Genomic DNA, 15,192 nt, shown 5'->3' on the forward strand with positions numbered 1-15,192 from the left:
CATTGTGGCATTTGTGAAGACATAGATCATTACATTTGATCTTATTGCACCTCATCCACTCCCTGAACAGTCCTGTCATGTCACACAGTTTCCATTAACAGTATCTTTTTCTTATTGAAAAAGTCAGAAGGTGTTTTTGTCTTTTTTCTTCTATCTGTGTCTGGAGAGAATTCCATGTTTTCTATATTGAAAAGAATTATACCTAAATGTTTAAGCAATTGTTTCCACATAATGCTATTTTGGATATCCTTTTGAATGTTAGCTTTCTGTATTTGGAGTAATTCTGAGTCCTAGTCTCGGGCAGCTCAACCTTGAAGTCCTCTTAGAGTTGAGGATGACCTTCAACTTATCATCCTGCCCTTATCTCCAAAGGGCTGGGATTACAGGTGTGTACTGCCAAACCACTATTTTACACGTGATTCTGGAGATCCCATCCAGGGCTGCACACATTTGATAAGAACTCTACCAACTGAGCTAAATATTCAGTTTGAGAAATGGTTTGTAGACATTCATTTCTTTGGCTCTAAATAATAGCATGAGATACTCCTACTTGCATCCTGTTGAAATTGTTTCTCTCTCTGTCTCTCTGTCTCTCTCTCTGTATACAATAAAAAGTTGACTTTTTAAAGAGACATAATTGAGAAAACCTATAGTTCCCTTGATTCAACACATTACTTAGTGATCAATAAATGGAAACTGATTGTGGAATTGGATTACATTTAGAGTCTGGCTAGAAAAAAAAAGATATCCAGGCCTTATTTGTTTGAAATAAAAATCAACCAATTCAAAATTCTTGTACACAAAAAAGTATGTACACATACACACAAGCACACACACAAAAGCATATAAATACCCACAGAAACACACAGAGGGGCACTCACACAGCACACACACAGACATACACAGCACAATACACTCATCCTGCTAGTACGGTTTTGTATGCTGTAAGTCTCTTCTTCAAATAAATCATTTTCAGATTTCACAATTGTCCATATGTCCAACTGTCATGGTTTGTATTACTAACTGATTGGCTTTCATGTCTGCCTGAGTTAAGCTCAATGAAGAGGAATTAATATGTATGAGAGAATGCTGATGCATGGTGTCATTGTATTTTTAGATAGCATTCGTCCTCAAGTGTCACCAATATTCTTAAAGATGAGAATGATTTATCTGTATAATGACAACATTCTTATTTTAATAAAGGAACTTTTTTAGAGTTATTATAATATTGCTATTTATTATTATGTCCATTATTAAAACACAAGGAGAAACAAAGTTGAGAAGAAGCATCTCTCCTTTGGTACCTACAACATCAGTAGGTGCCTTAATCACTGTTCTACTGCTGTGAAAAGACACCATGGCCAAGACACCTTTTATAAAAGAAAACATTTAATTCATTACCATCACGGTGGGGAGCATGGCAGCAGGCAGGCATGGTGTTGGAGAAGAAGCTAAGAGCTATACCTTGGTCTTGAGAGAGAGAGAGAGAGAGAGAGAGAGAGAGAGAGAGAGAGAGAGAGACTGGGCCTGGTCTGGGATTTTGAAACCTTAAAGCTCACTTCCAGTGATACACTTCCTCCAACAAGGTCACACTTTCTAATCTTTTCAAACAGCTCATCAACTCTGGACTACTCTTACAAATATGAGTCTCTGAGGGTATTCCCATTTAAACCGCCACAGTAGTGTTGGAGTTGAAACTATTAAGAACCACCTTTGCTGTATACCAAGTGTGTGGTTTGAAGAAGCAGCCCACTGTCAATCTGCATCTCACTAGGCTGTTGACAGGGCTGTATGAGGTTGAATGGGGATGTGTGGTAGTCGTGGTTGTCAATCTTGCTATTACTGTTGTGAAGTATGAAAGCAGTTCCTTTCCAGCTATTGTGTGTCTTATTGTATGTGTTTTCTTTTGTTGATGTTGCTAGTCATGTTGTCTTAACATTTTCACCAAACTCATGTGTTATTTGTCTAATTTTATTCCAGATGTCAGTAACTTTTCAGGTATCACTTACATATTTTTGACATTTTCGGCTTGACTAATGCATTAATTGTTTTCTTGTTGCAAACATCGATTATTATTCAACTGCTATCTTATTGGAAACAGAAAAGCCAGCTGGGAATGGTAGAGTGCATTGGTCAAAATCTTTAGAGCCTGGCTTTCCACTTCGTCGCTCTGTTTAATTTCATGTTTTCTCAAGACACATAATGCTTGCATTGTATAGATTGTTGAAACAGAAAGGAAAGTGCCTTTCACTCAGCTAGATCCACTTCCTGTCTGTGGGGTTATGGCCAGGGATATCTAGTGGTCCAGTATTTCTCTGAGATTGTTCAAGTATCTGCATTTGAGGGAGAATAATCATGTCCACCAGGGGATTAAGGGCAAATAGTGTGAGTGGTGATCTAATATTTCCTTTGTTATTTCGAGATACAGTTCCTCATAGTGCACAACATCATCCCACACCAACTACAATTCTGTCGTATGTGGCAAAGAAGAAAAAATAATAACAAGTTGATGCTATGCCTGTGGTCCTCAGATTCCCAAAACTAAGATGAGCTTCTCAGATAGATGTGCAAATTTTCTCCTTTGATCCCTGTTTTAAGGGAACAGCAGAGAGTGTAGCATGTCCTTCATTTATTCACCATACTTTCTAAGAAGGAGCAGGAAGTTTGTGCCCTCTCTACTTCCATTTTCATAGAGAAAATCCAACCAGTAAGCCATAGCTTTGATAAGCTGAGAAGTCTAAACTGCTGTGATTCCCCCAAGCCCTTCTTAAATGAGTGAGCAGACCACTAACACCCACCCTGGAGCTACAAGAGGAACATGCTAGTGTATGTGGTCTGTCTGTGAATGACACATTTTCGCTGAGCACTTCATCCAGTGCTGGGCTACATACAGTAGTACTAATATGGGGGAGGTTTGGGTACTCTCTGCCACTTCAGGGGAGGGAACCTAAGTGAAGTAGACCATCATTCTAGTCATCTGCACACATGAGGATCTTCAACAGCAGTCTGAGATGTTCAAAGCTGAAATCCAGTGTTCTTTCAAGGCCGGAGTGGGGAGGACATCAGGAACCCCATCCGTAACTGAGGAGCTCTTGCCAGTTTGTAGCTTTGGACAAAGGTAGAGTGAGCTGTGCTGAAGAGTGTGGCCCCAGGTAGGTCGACCCTGCTCAGTGGAGGACCATGTATAGATGGGCAACATCAATCAGATTTGGCGGGTTATTAAAAAAGAGGACACAAATTTGAGAAGGAGTAGGGAGTTGGGGATGAATATGATCAAAACTCATTGTGTGAAATTCACAAGGAATTAAATGTATGAAAAGTGAAAAATGAGATTAGTTTCGAAAAATGCTAAAAAAACAAGCAAACCCATACAATATGTTCTTATCATGGCCAAGGAGACTGTGGCAGAGATATTCCCACAAATATCTTGTCCTTAACCATTTCCCTGAATACCATTTCCAGAAACCATGTGGTTTCCTGAAGAAAACGTGGCAGACTGAAAGAGCTGCCTGGTCCACAGCCCTCTCCCATCTTCTTCAGTATTTTTACTTGCCTGGAACAGGATAGTACCTGGCCATCCTGGTACCACAAAGGGACGTCAACTTGCTGATAACAGGTGAGCAGAGAAGACAAAAGAAGTAGTGCTTGGGGAATGTTATTGAACTAGCCTTGAACAGTTTAACCTCTGACAGAGGATCTGAGATAATCTGAAAATTGAATTCCTATTAGTTTAAATTCCCTGTGGTTACTGGATGTTCTCTTCCTGGAAGTTAAACATATTACTAAGAAGCAGGAGCCCTGTATGATCAGGTCCCCTGTCTATCTTCTCATACAGCACTGCCAAGAGGCTGCCTGTACAGACAGTGTGGGCTGGGTGGATTCTCTCTCTGCCTGGCCAGGTCACACTAGCTTTTCTCCTGTTCTTGCTTCAGGCTCATCACTAGGTCTTCATACACCTCACCTCTGACCTTGCCACCCCATCCTGGGTTAGCCAAAACTATCTCTTCTTCTGCTGAGTTTCAATTTAAATGTTGCTGACCAAGAAAGCAATTCATGGGTCTCTTAGTCCTTGGTTTTATTTTTGTCCTTGTCTTTTTTTTTCAAAATAGTCATTAGAGATACAAGCAAATAATTATGTGGTTCATTCACAGTGTGAGATTGCTCCTGCTTGTTTTCAAGACAGTAGGTAGGCTTGAATGTTTTGGTTTTGGTGGTACCTAGCAGGTTTGTGATAGGAACTCAATTGGGTGAATAAACTCTAGCATGAACTATTAATATATGCATAATAAGCTCAGTTGTGTAGTTCTTAAGCACAAGAGGACTGACTGTTCAATACAGTTAAGAACAATGAGGCTACCATGTTTCACTGAGGATGAGGAATTCTTGGTTTATCTACCAAGATTTTATAGCTGACTTCCCAAGAGATTCGGTTGCCGCAATGGGCAGGTCGTTCATTGCGCATAGGTGGGAGACAGCATGGACCACCACTCTAAGAACAGTTTGTCTTGAGTATCAGGAAAAGCCTTTACTCCAAAATTCCAACCTCCAAACCATTTAACAAGTGTTCTGCTGTGCTGGAGAGATGCTCTCCAGGGATGCCCAGACCTGCCAAGCGTGATTTCCCACCACGGCACTATTTGTTTTCATCTTTGGGGGGAAATGGGACATGATGAAACATTATTTCCCAAAAGAGGATTCCATTTCTTTAACCATTTATAACCCTCAAATAATAAAATATGATTATTTAGGGACTGGTATCATATTTCAATGACTTTTCCAGCTGTTACCCAATTGTGTGCATTCTGAAGCATTCTTTCATACAGCTGTAAACCTACCACTTATGCACAGCAGTTGGGAAACAGCCAGTGGTCAGCAGCTTCAGGTCTGCAGCCTATACACGGTGACACATTCACTCACTAGGAGAGGGTGAGGAAACCAGCTCTGTCCTCTGCTTTCTTGTGATTGATTACACATGCCGTCTGCCAGCTCATGAAAGACGGTCAGGGGGGTGACCCAGGTTGAACATTTGTTGGCTGGTGTTCAGTTCCCTGAGGAATATGCTGCTTATTCTACATAGAAGGGATGAGGCTGTGTGTTTGCATCATGACCTGTGTTCCTGTGTGCTTGTTACTGCTGCTGAACCACAGCCCCCACAGACAGCATCCCTGGAAGCGTGTAGAAGTGTCAGGGGTGACAGACTGTTCTCTATGTGTGTGTGCCAAGGGGAAGTCGCTTCATAAAGGTAAAATCGTATGTTCGAATTCTTTGATTGCCATGATGTATTTGTTATTAATGTGTAGAAACATCATTTACCATTCTGATATAGTAAACTCAGTGTTTTCAGACAATTTTTTTTGCTCTTAAATGCATTGTGAATTTTCTTACTTCTCTGAAATCTTTGGGCTTTGCTTGCAAACAATAATAACCCTGATATTCTGTCTCACTAGCTTACTTGTATCTCTTCCCATTTCCACTCTTACTTTCTCTCAAAGGTTAACTTTTTTCTTTTGCCTCTTCCCACCCTTTTCTCTACAGAGCATCCAGAGTTTCCTTCCTCACCAGTGTTACTTCCTGCATTTCTCTGAGTGTGGGAAGACCCAGCCCCACTGAGAACTCTCTGGGAATGAGGTGTTCGTGGACAGGTTTACCCCATGCCCCTTAAGAAACTACATATTTCCTTTATGTCCACAGCATCCACTGTCCAAGGCCTTGACTTTGGGTCTTAGTCACAATCCTGCAGTTAGGGATTACATGCTGACGTGGACAAAATTTCACTGCAGGAAGACTCAGAGTTTCTTCTACACAGCTCATTGGAGCTGATTGGAGCGTTCAAGCCTGAGGCAGGCGGAGCATCCTCTCACCTGCACCAAACCACCCTGTCAACTGTGCAGTTCCAGCGGGAATGGGTTGGCAGGCTGTGTGGCCACGGCCCAAGAGCTGACGGTGGGTATTGCTCTCCAGGAGGACATGGCCAGGGCAGCAAGCCAGACACTGTGGCAGATGAGTCAGCCTGGAAAGTGATCCGGCTGCGACAGAGGGGGAGAGCAGAAAACAGAAGCAGTAGTCAGGAACCAACAGGTGGGTTGAGCAGCAGGAAGGGGGTGCACATTGTCACAGCAGGTGGTGGAACAGATGGGAGAGCTGGAGAGAAGCAGCAGGTGGGCAGGTCAGCAGGTGAGACACAGGAGGGCTAACGCAAAGCAGGGGTAGAGCACCAGCTCGGGGTGCGGTGGTGGGGATGTACGTGTGCAGAGGAAGGGCAGCAGACAGGGACAATAGGGCAGGGGAAGCAGCCTGGAGCTCTTTGACCCGTCCTGGGCTACATATGCTGTTGGAGAGAATGTGGAGGCCACAGGTGCCAAAGTGCAATCTGTCCTTCCAGGTTTCTGATCTGTTTTGAAAGGAAACAGCTTAGGATAGATGAAATTATATTCGCCTTAGAGGGAAAAATAGCAGATTTCTTTTTCTTTCTGTGATTTTCGAAGTGACAAGGGCAGCAGGGGTGGCTGGATCACTGGGCAGAAGGGAAGAATCCGGGCACAACAACTTCCCAAGGGACAATTGAAAGTGAATGTCCTTCCTTAAAACCCTGAAAGGGAAATTAAGAATGTAACTTGGCCTTTAAAGAGATGGCCATGGCATGGAAAGGACCCACGCTTTGAGGGGGTAAGATCACAGTGGGGCAGAACCACAAAGGAAGGCAGTTCCGCCATGCCAACGCTGGAACTGTTTGCCATCTGTACAGGCCTGGCACAGCTGCTGAGCACATGTGGAGGAAAGGGTACTTCCTGGAGTAGGATGGCATCCTCAGTGCACATGTTTGGAGGGCTAGGCAGGTACTTTGGTGCCACACATCCCTGAGCTGTGCTACCAAAGGCATGGTTTCCACACCACACTCTCTTCCCATTTCGGAATGGGAGATGGGCTGGTCTTATCAGAGCTTCCGTGCCTTCAGCCGGTGGCTGGGGCCGGTTGCTGGTGTAGCTAGGGATACGGACGCCTGGTGTGGCTAGGGACAGAGACGCCAGTGTCCACAGAAGGCACGCACTTCAGGATGGAGAGGCTCGGTGGCCTTCTCAGATGCTTTGGTTCCCTTCTGTGAGGAATCATGGTTGAAGACATCCATAGAACTCTTGCTGGTGTCATGGAGGAAAAAGGAACCAAACATACAGAAGAGAGCAAGATGGGGTGTTCAATGAGAAGAGCAAACTCATGCTCGACAGCTGTGTGATCAGTTTTACTAGCCACTTGCTCAGTCAGAAACTCTGCAGATATTTGGATTTGGAAACTTTAGACATGTGGACACCGAGACTGCCCTGAGCACAGGGTAGAGCTATAATTTGTTCCAACACCAGTTTTTTTTTCCTAGAAAGGATGGAGCACTTCTGCCCAAAGTTGAATAAATGTTTTCAGAAGATGAGTTGGACCTCTGTGAATAGCTGTAGCTACAGATGTGGAAGTTAGAAATAGCAGCAATTGACCAGACACACTTAGGACATTCACGGGTATGGGGACAGATCACATCGGCCAAGGTGATGGGAATCACCCAAGAAATCTGGCTTAGAGAAAAAGCATTGGTCAGGAATGTGCCTATTCCTTGAAGCTTACACATCACAGGCGGTCTTTCACATTGGAGTCAGCATCTTAAATGCAAGGCAGTGACCCCTCCAAAAGTATCCTCTGGAAGGCACCAGCCTCCTTCACTGTCATGCTTTCATAGCTTCTGCACCCTGGATCTATTTTGCATTTACTTGAACTTGTGTAGTAATGAGTTAGTTACAAAGGGAAGAGAAATGTTGCTTTTTCTTCCCTTCCTTTTATAGAAGACCCCCGAGTTTCTATTCATGGAGTAGCACTTGACCAGTGTAGCTCAGCAAAATCTTTTTCTTTAAAAATCAGAACAAAACAAAACACCCTCCTTATAGTTTTGTGGAGCGTTGGAGGGGTGAAAAGCACAGAAGAGAGGGCCACCTTCACAGACCCATATACCACCAACACTGTGTGTTGTGACTTAGACCTCTGGTTGCCGTTCTAGCCTTGAAACTGTTGAATGTGTGCTGAAAACAGATCCTCTCATCCTGATGTCCATTTCTCCTGGCCAGGCTCCTGTTGGCCTGTTCTGTGTTTCACCGAGATCACTGGGGTTGACAAAGCATCTCTACTATAGCTCCCTGTCTGTAAACACATGAACAGGAAAAGCACTGTCCCCTGCCCTTTGAAGATCCTTCTCTTCCAGTCTCCTTTACCTTCGCTCTCTTTTGTGTTTTCTGTTCCTTCCATTCCTTTTTGTTCTCTGAAACAAATAAGCAGGATGAAGTGTTGAAGAAAATCTAAAGAGCGAGACTTGTGAGAAGGAACACCTAAAGCCTGCTAAAAGAGAGCTCGTGGCAAGTCACCAGGTGCAGTGCGGGAGTGGAAGACTTTCAGCTCCTCGAGGGTCTCGTCTGGAGATTTTTCAGTAGGGGGGATATGGTCTGAGTCTTGAGGATATGGCTAAGATGGAAAGAATATCAGTTGAGAGGATCACGTAGTTGTTTTTTAAACCATCACCGCCATACTAAACTTGTTCCAAGAAAAATAATCCAGTGTGTGTTTGTGTGTGTGCGTGTGCTAGAGTTTAAAGCTAATACTAAGTAAGCATTTGCTACTGAAGAATCCCCCTTTTCCCAGAACACATATTTCAAATCAAATGAGTCTGTTTCTAATGTACTAGGTGGACCCTCCCCTACTTACACCACCAGAATTACCTTATTCCACCATCCTTCCGTGTATTTACAGAAGTGCTCCTTAGCGGGGAGCAGGCTCAGGAGTAGAATACTGTGACATAAATGGCAGAATCTTTGGAAGAATCTGGATCCAGTCGCTCACTGACATGGTTTCTGAATGGAAGCCTAGTCAGCCAGTACAGCTGATCCTTGCATCAAGAACTAGAAAAAAAAAAAACCAGATATCCAGAATGTGGGAGTGTAAGAAGGTGTTGGACTGTCTGAGCATTCTGGGGAATAGTCACTGTGCTGTCTATTCTGCAAGCAGTAGTTTTCTATATGCTAATCTGAAGAACAGCTCAGAATCACATCAGCAAACTAAACAACAAAAAATCAAACTGGGCAAAGACCCAGTCAGATAGCGCAGTAAGGCAATGACTTCCACTTTAGATTAGCCCTGGCAATGAAGACTGAAGTGCACCCTTGAATGGACACGGTAGTGGCATTTCACTTGTCTATTAGTAAATACAACTTGCCTGAAGATCAGAAATGTTAAACAGCCACAGTGGCCAGCCTTATAGACCAGGCAGCAATAGCACACACCTTTAAACCCAATAGCCACACTAGCTTGCATCAAAACCCAGGCAGTAGCGGTGCACATCTTTAATCCCAGAACTAGAGAGGATTATAAAATGGGAGAAGACAGCTCTCAGCTTCAGTCTCATTCTGAGATTCCTGGAGGCAGTATCGCCATTTAGGACTGAGGTTGAGGTAAGAGCCAGTGGCTGGCTGTTTTGCTTTTTGGATCCTCAGGTTGAGCCCCAATTTCTCTCTGAGTTTTTAATTAATCATGCTTTATTTTTTAATGCATTTTACCTTCAGATGGGAGCTGGAAGGATGAGCTCTATTCACACCATCTGGCTGTGCGGCTCAACACAGAGCTAACCCACTCCCATACCATGGAGATGGGCCAAGGTAAAGGGCATACACACTAGAGATACCACATGCTAACTCCAGGCCACCAGGGTGGACACTGGTCACCTAGCAATTATAACAGAGTGATTACCTGGATCAAACATAGCTTCAGAAATGTTAAAGAAAAAGGATTTGAGACAGAAACTTTAAAATAAATGAAGAACTCTGGGAAAGAAGTTTAAAGGCTTCCTGGACATTTTCTTGGGCTGCCCATATTCAGTGTCTAGAGTAGCTGATTTCACAGAGTCAGTGATATATTAAGTCAAGTTCTTTTCACACTGAATTAAGCTTATTTTATATGAGGTACATGTGAAAAAGTAACAAAACAAACAAAAGATTCTTAAGAAGAAAAGGAGCTCTTATTCCGAGGTTTGGGGTAATGTGAAGTGAAAATCTCATCTCTCCTAAGGCACCGAGTCTTCAGGAAGTGTGCTGTAGACTTCAGAGCTGTGGCCAAGTGCTGGGCAGTCTCGCTACATCCACTGCATATACCCTCCAGGGGCCCAGGTGGGGCAGTCTGCATATATTAGCTAATCACACAGGACACTTAATACAGTTCAAAGAAAAGATCTCTGCAATTTGTGGTTGACCCAGTGGAACCTGTTTGAGGAATGAAGCTATTCTCAGAAGCCAATGTCCAGCCAAATGGCCCTTTCAGGTCAAGGGTACATGTTTCCTGTCTGAACGTGCCTCTTGAGGTTGGGCATCTGTTTTGCAGACAGGCACACATAGAACTAATGAACTTTTTGCTTTTCTTCCTTCTTTCCTTCCTTTCTTTCTTTCTTTCTTTCTCTCTCTCTCTCTTTTTTCTCCACCCTTTTTTTGTTTTCTTTCTTTTTTTGCATAATGTGGCATGGTTTTCAAAATAACTTTAACTTTCTCTGCTGGTAATGGCCACATAGTCCTTGGAAAACACGTGTTTTTTTCCATTGCACTAATGTGAGTGGATTACAAATCAGAAGGGAGCAATGCTTGTAAGGGGAAATGAGAATACAGACCAGAGGTCAGGAAAGAAGAAAAGAATATGAAGGAAGACTTGGATTGTGCCAAGAGAAAGGCTTGTGCAGGCTCAAGAGCAGGCTCCAGCAGTGGCTATTCACGGAAATAAAAGAAGTATGCAGAGAAAATTCTGGATTGTTTGGAAAAAGAAGCAAGAAGACTCATGGAAGACTCAGCTGTACCCCAGGGCAGAGTCCTAAGGTGTGCAAGCCAGGCATTTGCCTCTCCAACAGTTCACAGGAGCAAACAATATGAACCCAGATTGGAACTCTAAGCCTCCAAGGTTTAATTCTGTCCCTCGAAACCTACAAGCCCATCTTGTCTTTATTCCTAACTTCCTTTCTGTTTAGATTATAAACAAATCACATTTGAGACAATGAAGCAGTTCCATCTGTGGCCCTCTGCTATGATGCTGAAGTGTCTCAGAACCCTACATTCCCGGGATTTAAATGCACACAATACGACATCTGTAGTGGTGTGAATGGGATGTGCCCCACGAGTCTCAGACATTTGAATACTTGGTCCCTAGTTGGTGGCTGTTTGGGAAAGCTTAGGAGGTATGACATTGGGGGAAGAATATGTCATCGAGATTCCAAAAGTCATACCATATCAAGTTTGCTCTCTGCTTCCTGTTTGTGGTTTGAGATGTAAGCTCTTGGCTACTCCTCTAACTGCCTACCTCCTGCTAACTCTGCTCTGCAATTGTAGACTCTAACTCTGTGGAACCATAAGTCCAAAAATAAACACTTTGCCTGCTGATGCACTTTTACTATAGGAATAGGAAAGAAGCTAGGACAGCATTGAAATAGTGTCTACCAATAGCTTATACACAGGAACACAGTAAGACACAGCACCGTTAGGACAGCATTGAAATAGTGTCTACCAATAGCTTATACACAGGAACACAGTAAGAAAGACACAGCACCGTCATGTTAGGTCTTCATCTTCTGGTTTTCATGCTTCCATAACATTTAGCAATAGCAAAATATCATCCAACCATTGTTTGAAGTGGCTGAATAAATGTCAATACCTGTGTGTTAAATGTGTTAAAGGTATTTTCACCAGACTGTGACAGTACAGGGAGGTAGTAGGACTATTAAAGGGTAGGGTCTAATGGATGGGAGTTAGGCATATTCTTCAAGGAGAATATGAAGATGCCAGCTCTTCTCTTTCCATCTCAGCTTTCCAGTTTCTGTGAGGTAAATAGACTTCCTTAGTTCTATGTTTTCACTATGATAAATTATGCTACCATACATCCAAAGCAACAGGAACAAATGATAACGGACTTCAAAGAGATTTTTGCTTATCTTAGTTGATAATATATTTCACCCTGTAATTCCATGAGCCAAAATAATCTTTCTCTCCTAAGCCAATCATTTTTATTATGCAACAATAATATTTCCAACTGATTATTTTATAGTCAGCTCTACTCTGATCCTTTGTAAGGTCCATCACAGCTCCTGAACTTTGTTGTATGTTACAGTGAAGTCACTTTATGTCAGTGTTATTTTTCTAGCAATTATATTGAGGTTCAATGTCACCTCCCTCAGAATGGCTATCATCAAGACATAATTGACAATTAATGCTGGTGAGGACATAGAGAAAGAGGGAACGTGTGTGTGTATAGGTGATTTGTGTGTACAAGTGTGAATAAGGTGTGTGTATGTGTGTGTGGCAGAGAGAGAGAGAGAGAGAGAGAGAGAGAGAGAGAGAGAGAGAAAGGGATGTGTGTGTATGAGTAAGGAATGTGTGTGTATATGTAAATAAAGGATGTGTATGTGAATAAAGGATGTGTATGTATGTATAAATAAGGGATGTATATGTGTGTAAGGGGCATGTGTGTGTGAGTAAAGAATGTGTGTAAATGTATAAATAAGGGGTGTTGTAATGGATGTATGTGTGTGTAAGGGATTGTGTGTATGTTGAGTAAAGGATGTGTGAGTATGTGTGAATAAGAGGTGTGTGTGTGAAGAGGGGTGTGTGTGTATGTGTGTGTGTGTGTGTGTGTGTTACAAAGTCATTTTGCTATTTAACCCTGGCTGGCCTTGTATTTGAAATGTAGCTCAGACTGGCCTTAAAATAATTCTAATTCTCTTGTCTTAGTCTCGGTGTTGCGATAACAGGTATGCAATACCACACCCAGCCTCTTTAGGAATCATTGTGATTCCTGCTTATTCCTGACTATTGCACAGTGATCGTAGCTTTTCTTATAAAAACAGTATCATATATGCTGTTCAGCTGAGCCACGTATGTGCACGCACTGAGGGAAAAAAGGGGAAGGAAAAAAGGAATAAAAGACTGGACAATTTCCTTAAATATCCCTACTTGTTAGCTTGCAGCTGGAATGCAGATAATATACTGGCCAAGGTGAATTGATGTCATCTTGTAGATGATTGCAGAAGAAGGGGAAGATGTGATACCTAGTGGCAGAATGGGGTTCTTCTGGCAGAGAAACAGGAAGACCTCTTAAAACAGTGAAAAGCAAATGAGTGTGCATCTCTTGGGGGTGGAAGACAACTGTTCTCATTAGCTCATTGGTGCAAAGACATCCCTCCCTCAGTGCCATTGCTATCATTATTTTCCCTCAAAGTCACAGGTGTTGGTGAAGTCAACACATTGGAAGGAACTTCAGTAAGCAGGGGAGGACTCAGATGAAGGCTCTACCAGAGCTTTTATGTCTCACTGAGTCATCTGAAGAAGAGTCATGGGCCTGGAGGCCAGTCTCATTGTGAATGAAGATTTCTTCTAAATTTAGCTGCCAAGGTGTGGTCGTGCTTACCCTGGATTTCCTTAGCACTGTGAGTGAGAAGGTGGTGTAGCTTTGTCTCTAGGTGATGTATTCTAAAAAGAACATGTAACTTCCTTCTGCTTCTCAGACCCTGAACTTTCTATCAACCACAAGATTTGGTCTTTATTAAACAAAACACTTCATTTGGATATGATCGAGCATTTCAGCTTCTTCTACCTCATCCTTCTGTCAGGGGCTCCCTGTGAAATTTAATACTGTGGATTTGCTCATTTCTAATTTCAGCTCTGTGAGTTATAGCTTCATGCAATTAGCATAGTTGATACAGCACTTAGAAGGTTCCTATTAAATTGATCATTTTGTAATTTCCTTGCTCTGAAGTTTTTTGTTAGTTTCTTTTGAGAAATATTTAAATATTAAGAGATGTTTATACTTTAATTCACTCTGCCAATCTTTGTCTTTTTGTTGCATTGCATTGTGTATGTTTAAAAAGATCATTGCTATTTTAGTAGTTAAATGTGCCATTCTGTTCTTTTCAAAATATCATTTCTTATAGTTTTAACACGATAATATAATTGCATCATTTCCCTGTTCTGTGTCCTCCACCTAACCCTCCAATATACTTCTCCTTGCTCTCTTTCAAATTCTCGGCCACTTTTCTCATAAACTGTTGTTTTACACATATATTTAAACACACTAAAACACACGTATATATTCCTAAATATATATGTACAAATTGCTCAGCCTGTGTGTTATTTGTATGTATGCTTTGAGGGCTGACTATTGGGTATTGGATAACCGGTTGGTGAGCTCTTCCCTGGGAAGATCATTTCTCCATGTCTCATCATTCCTTAGTTGCCTCTAGTTTCTTGTGGAGGACCAAGGCCTGGTGGGATTTTCACCATCCACTTTAACTTTTCTGTTGTTGTACTTTCTGATGATGTTTGGGCAGTCATGTTGGTGAGAATTTATTGGTGTATCTTCTAACATCCCTAGGTGACACAATCTCACAGCAAGCAGTCTGTTCCTGTAGCTCTTATGAACTTCCCACCCTCTCAGCAAAAATCCCTGAGCCCTAGGTATGAGAATTTCTTGTAGATGTGTCTTTGGGGACACAAACACAACTTTGCACTTGTGTTTGTTGTGGTGTTCTGTAATGGTCTCCATCTTTTGCAAAGGGATGTTTCCTTAACGAGCAGTCAGAACTATACTTTTCCGTGTGTATAAAGGCAGATATTTGAAGTGCAGTTAGGGATTATGCTGGTTTAGTAAAACAATCCTTTACTTTCTCTTCCCAACTTGATAACTCCACTAGCCCTGGGTGGTGGACTAGATTTCCAGTGCCAGGTGTGATTTCCTCTTGTTATGTGGTTCTTATATCCAATTAGTTACCGCCAAGATATGTCTACACTGCTATATCCCGTGGGTCATGCTGGCTGCTTTTGTGGTTCATAGGCATCATAGTGGGCAGGACTGTTGGTTGTATTTTGTTTCTTTGGAAGTTTTTATGGTGTCTTCTGATGCCTGGGAAGCTAGTCCTCTGGAAGTAGACTTTCAGGTCATTCTAACTCTGGCTCTCTGGCTGTGTTTGTAAAGTCCTTGATGACCACAGCAATAGGAACTTACTTTCTATCTCTGGGAACCACCAATGGCAATAACACACTAACTTGTAATGTTTTGAGATTGTCTTGGGAAACACTGATCAACAACTCAAAACAGGGCTTTTTATGCCTTGTGTTGGGATTCTGTTAGATGATCTTTGGCTCT

This window comes from Microtus oregoni, unplaced genomic scaffold, assembly GCF_018167655.1.
Source record: "Microtus oregoni isolate MIOR12 unplaced genomic scaffold, Mior012 000029F_ref0000214, whole genome shotgun sequence".
In the NCBI taxonomy this organism is placed as follows: domain Eukaryota; kingdom Metazoa; phylum Chordata; class Mammalia; order Rodentia; family Cricetidae; genus Microtus; species Microtus oregoni.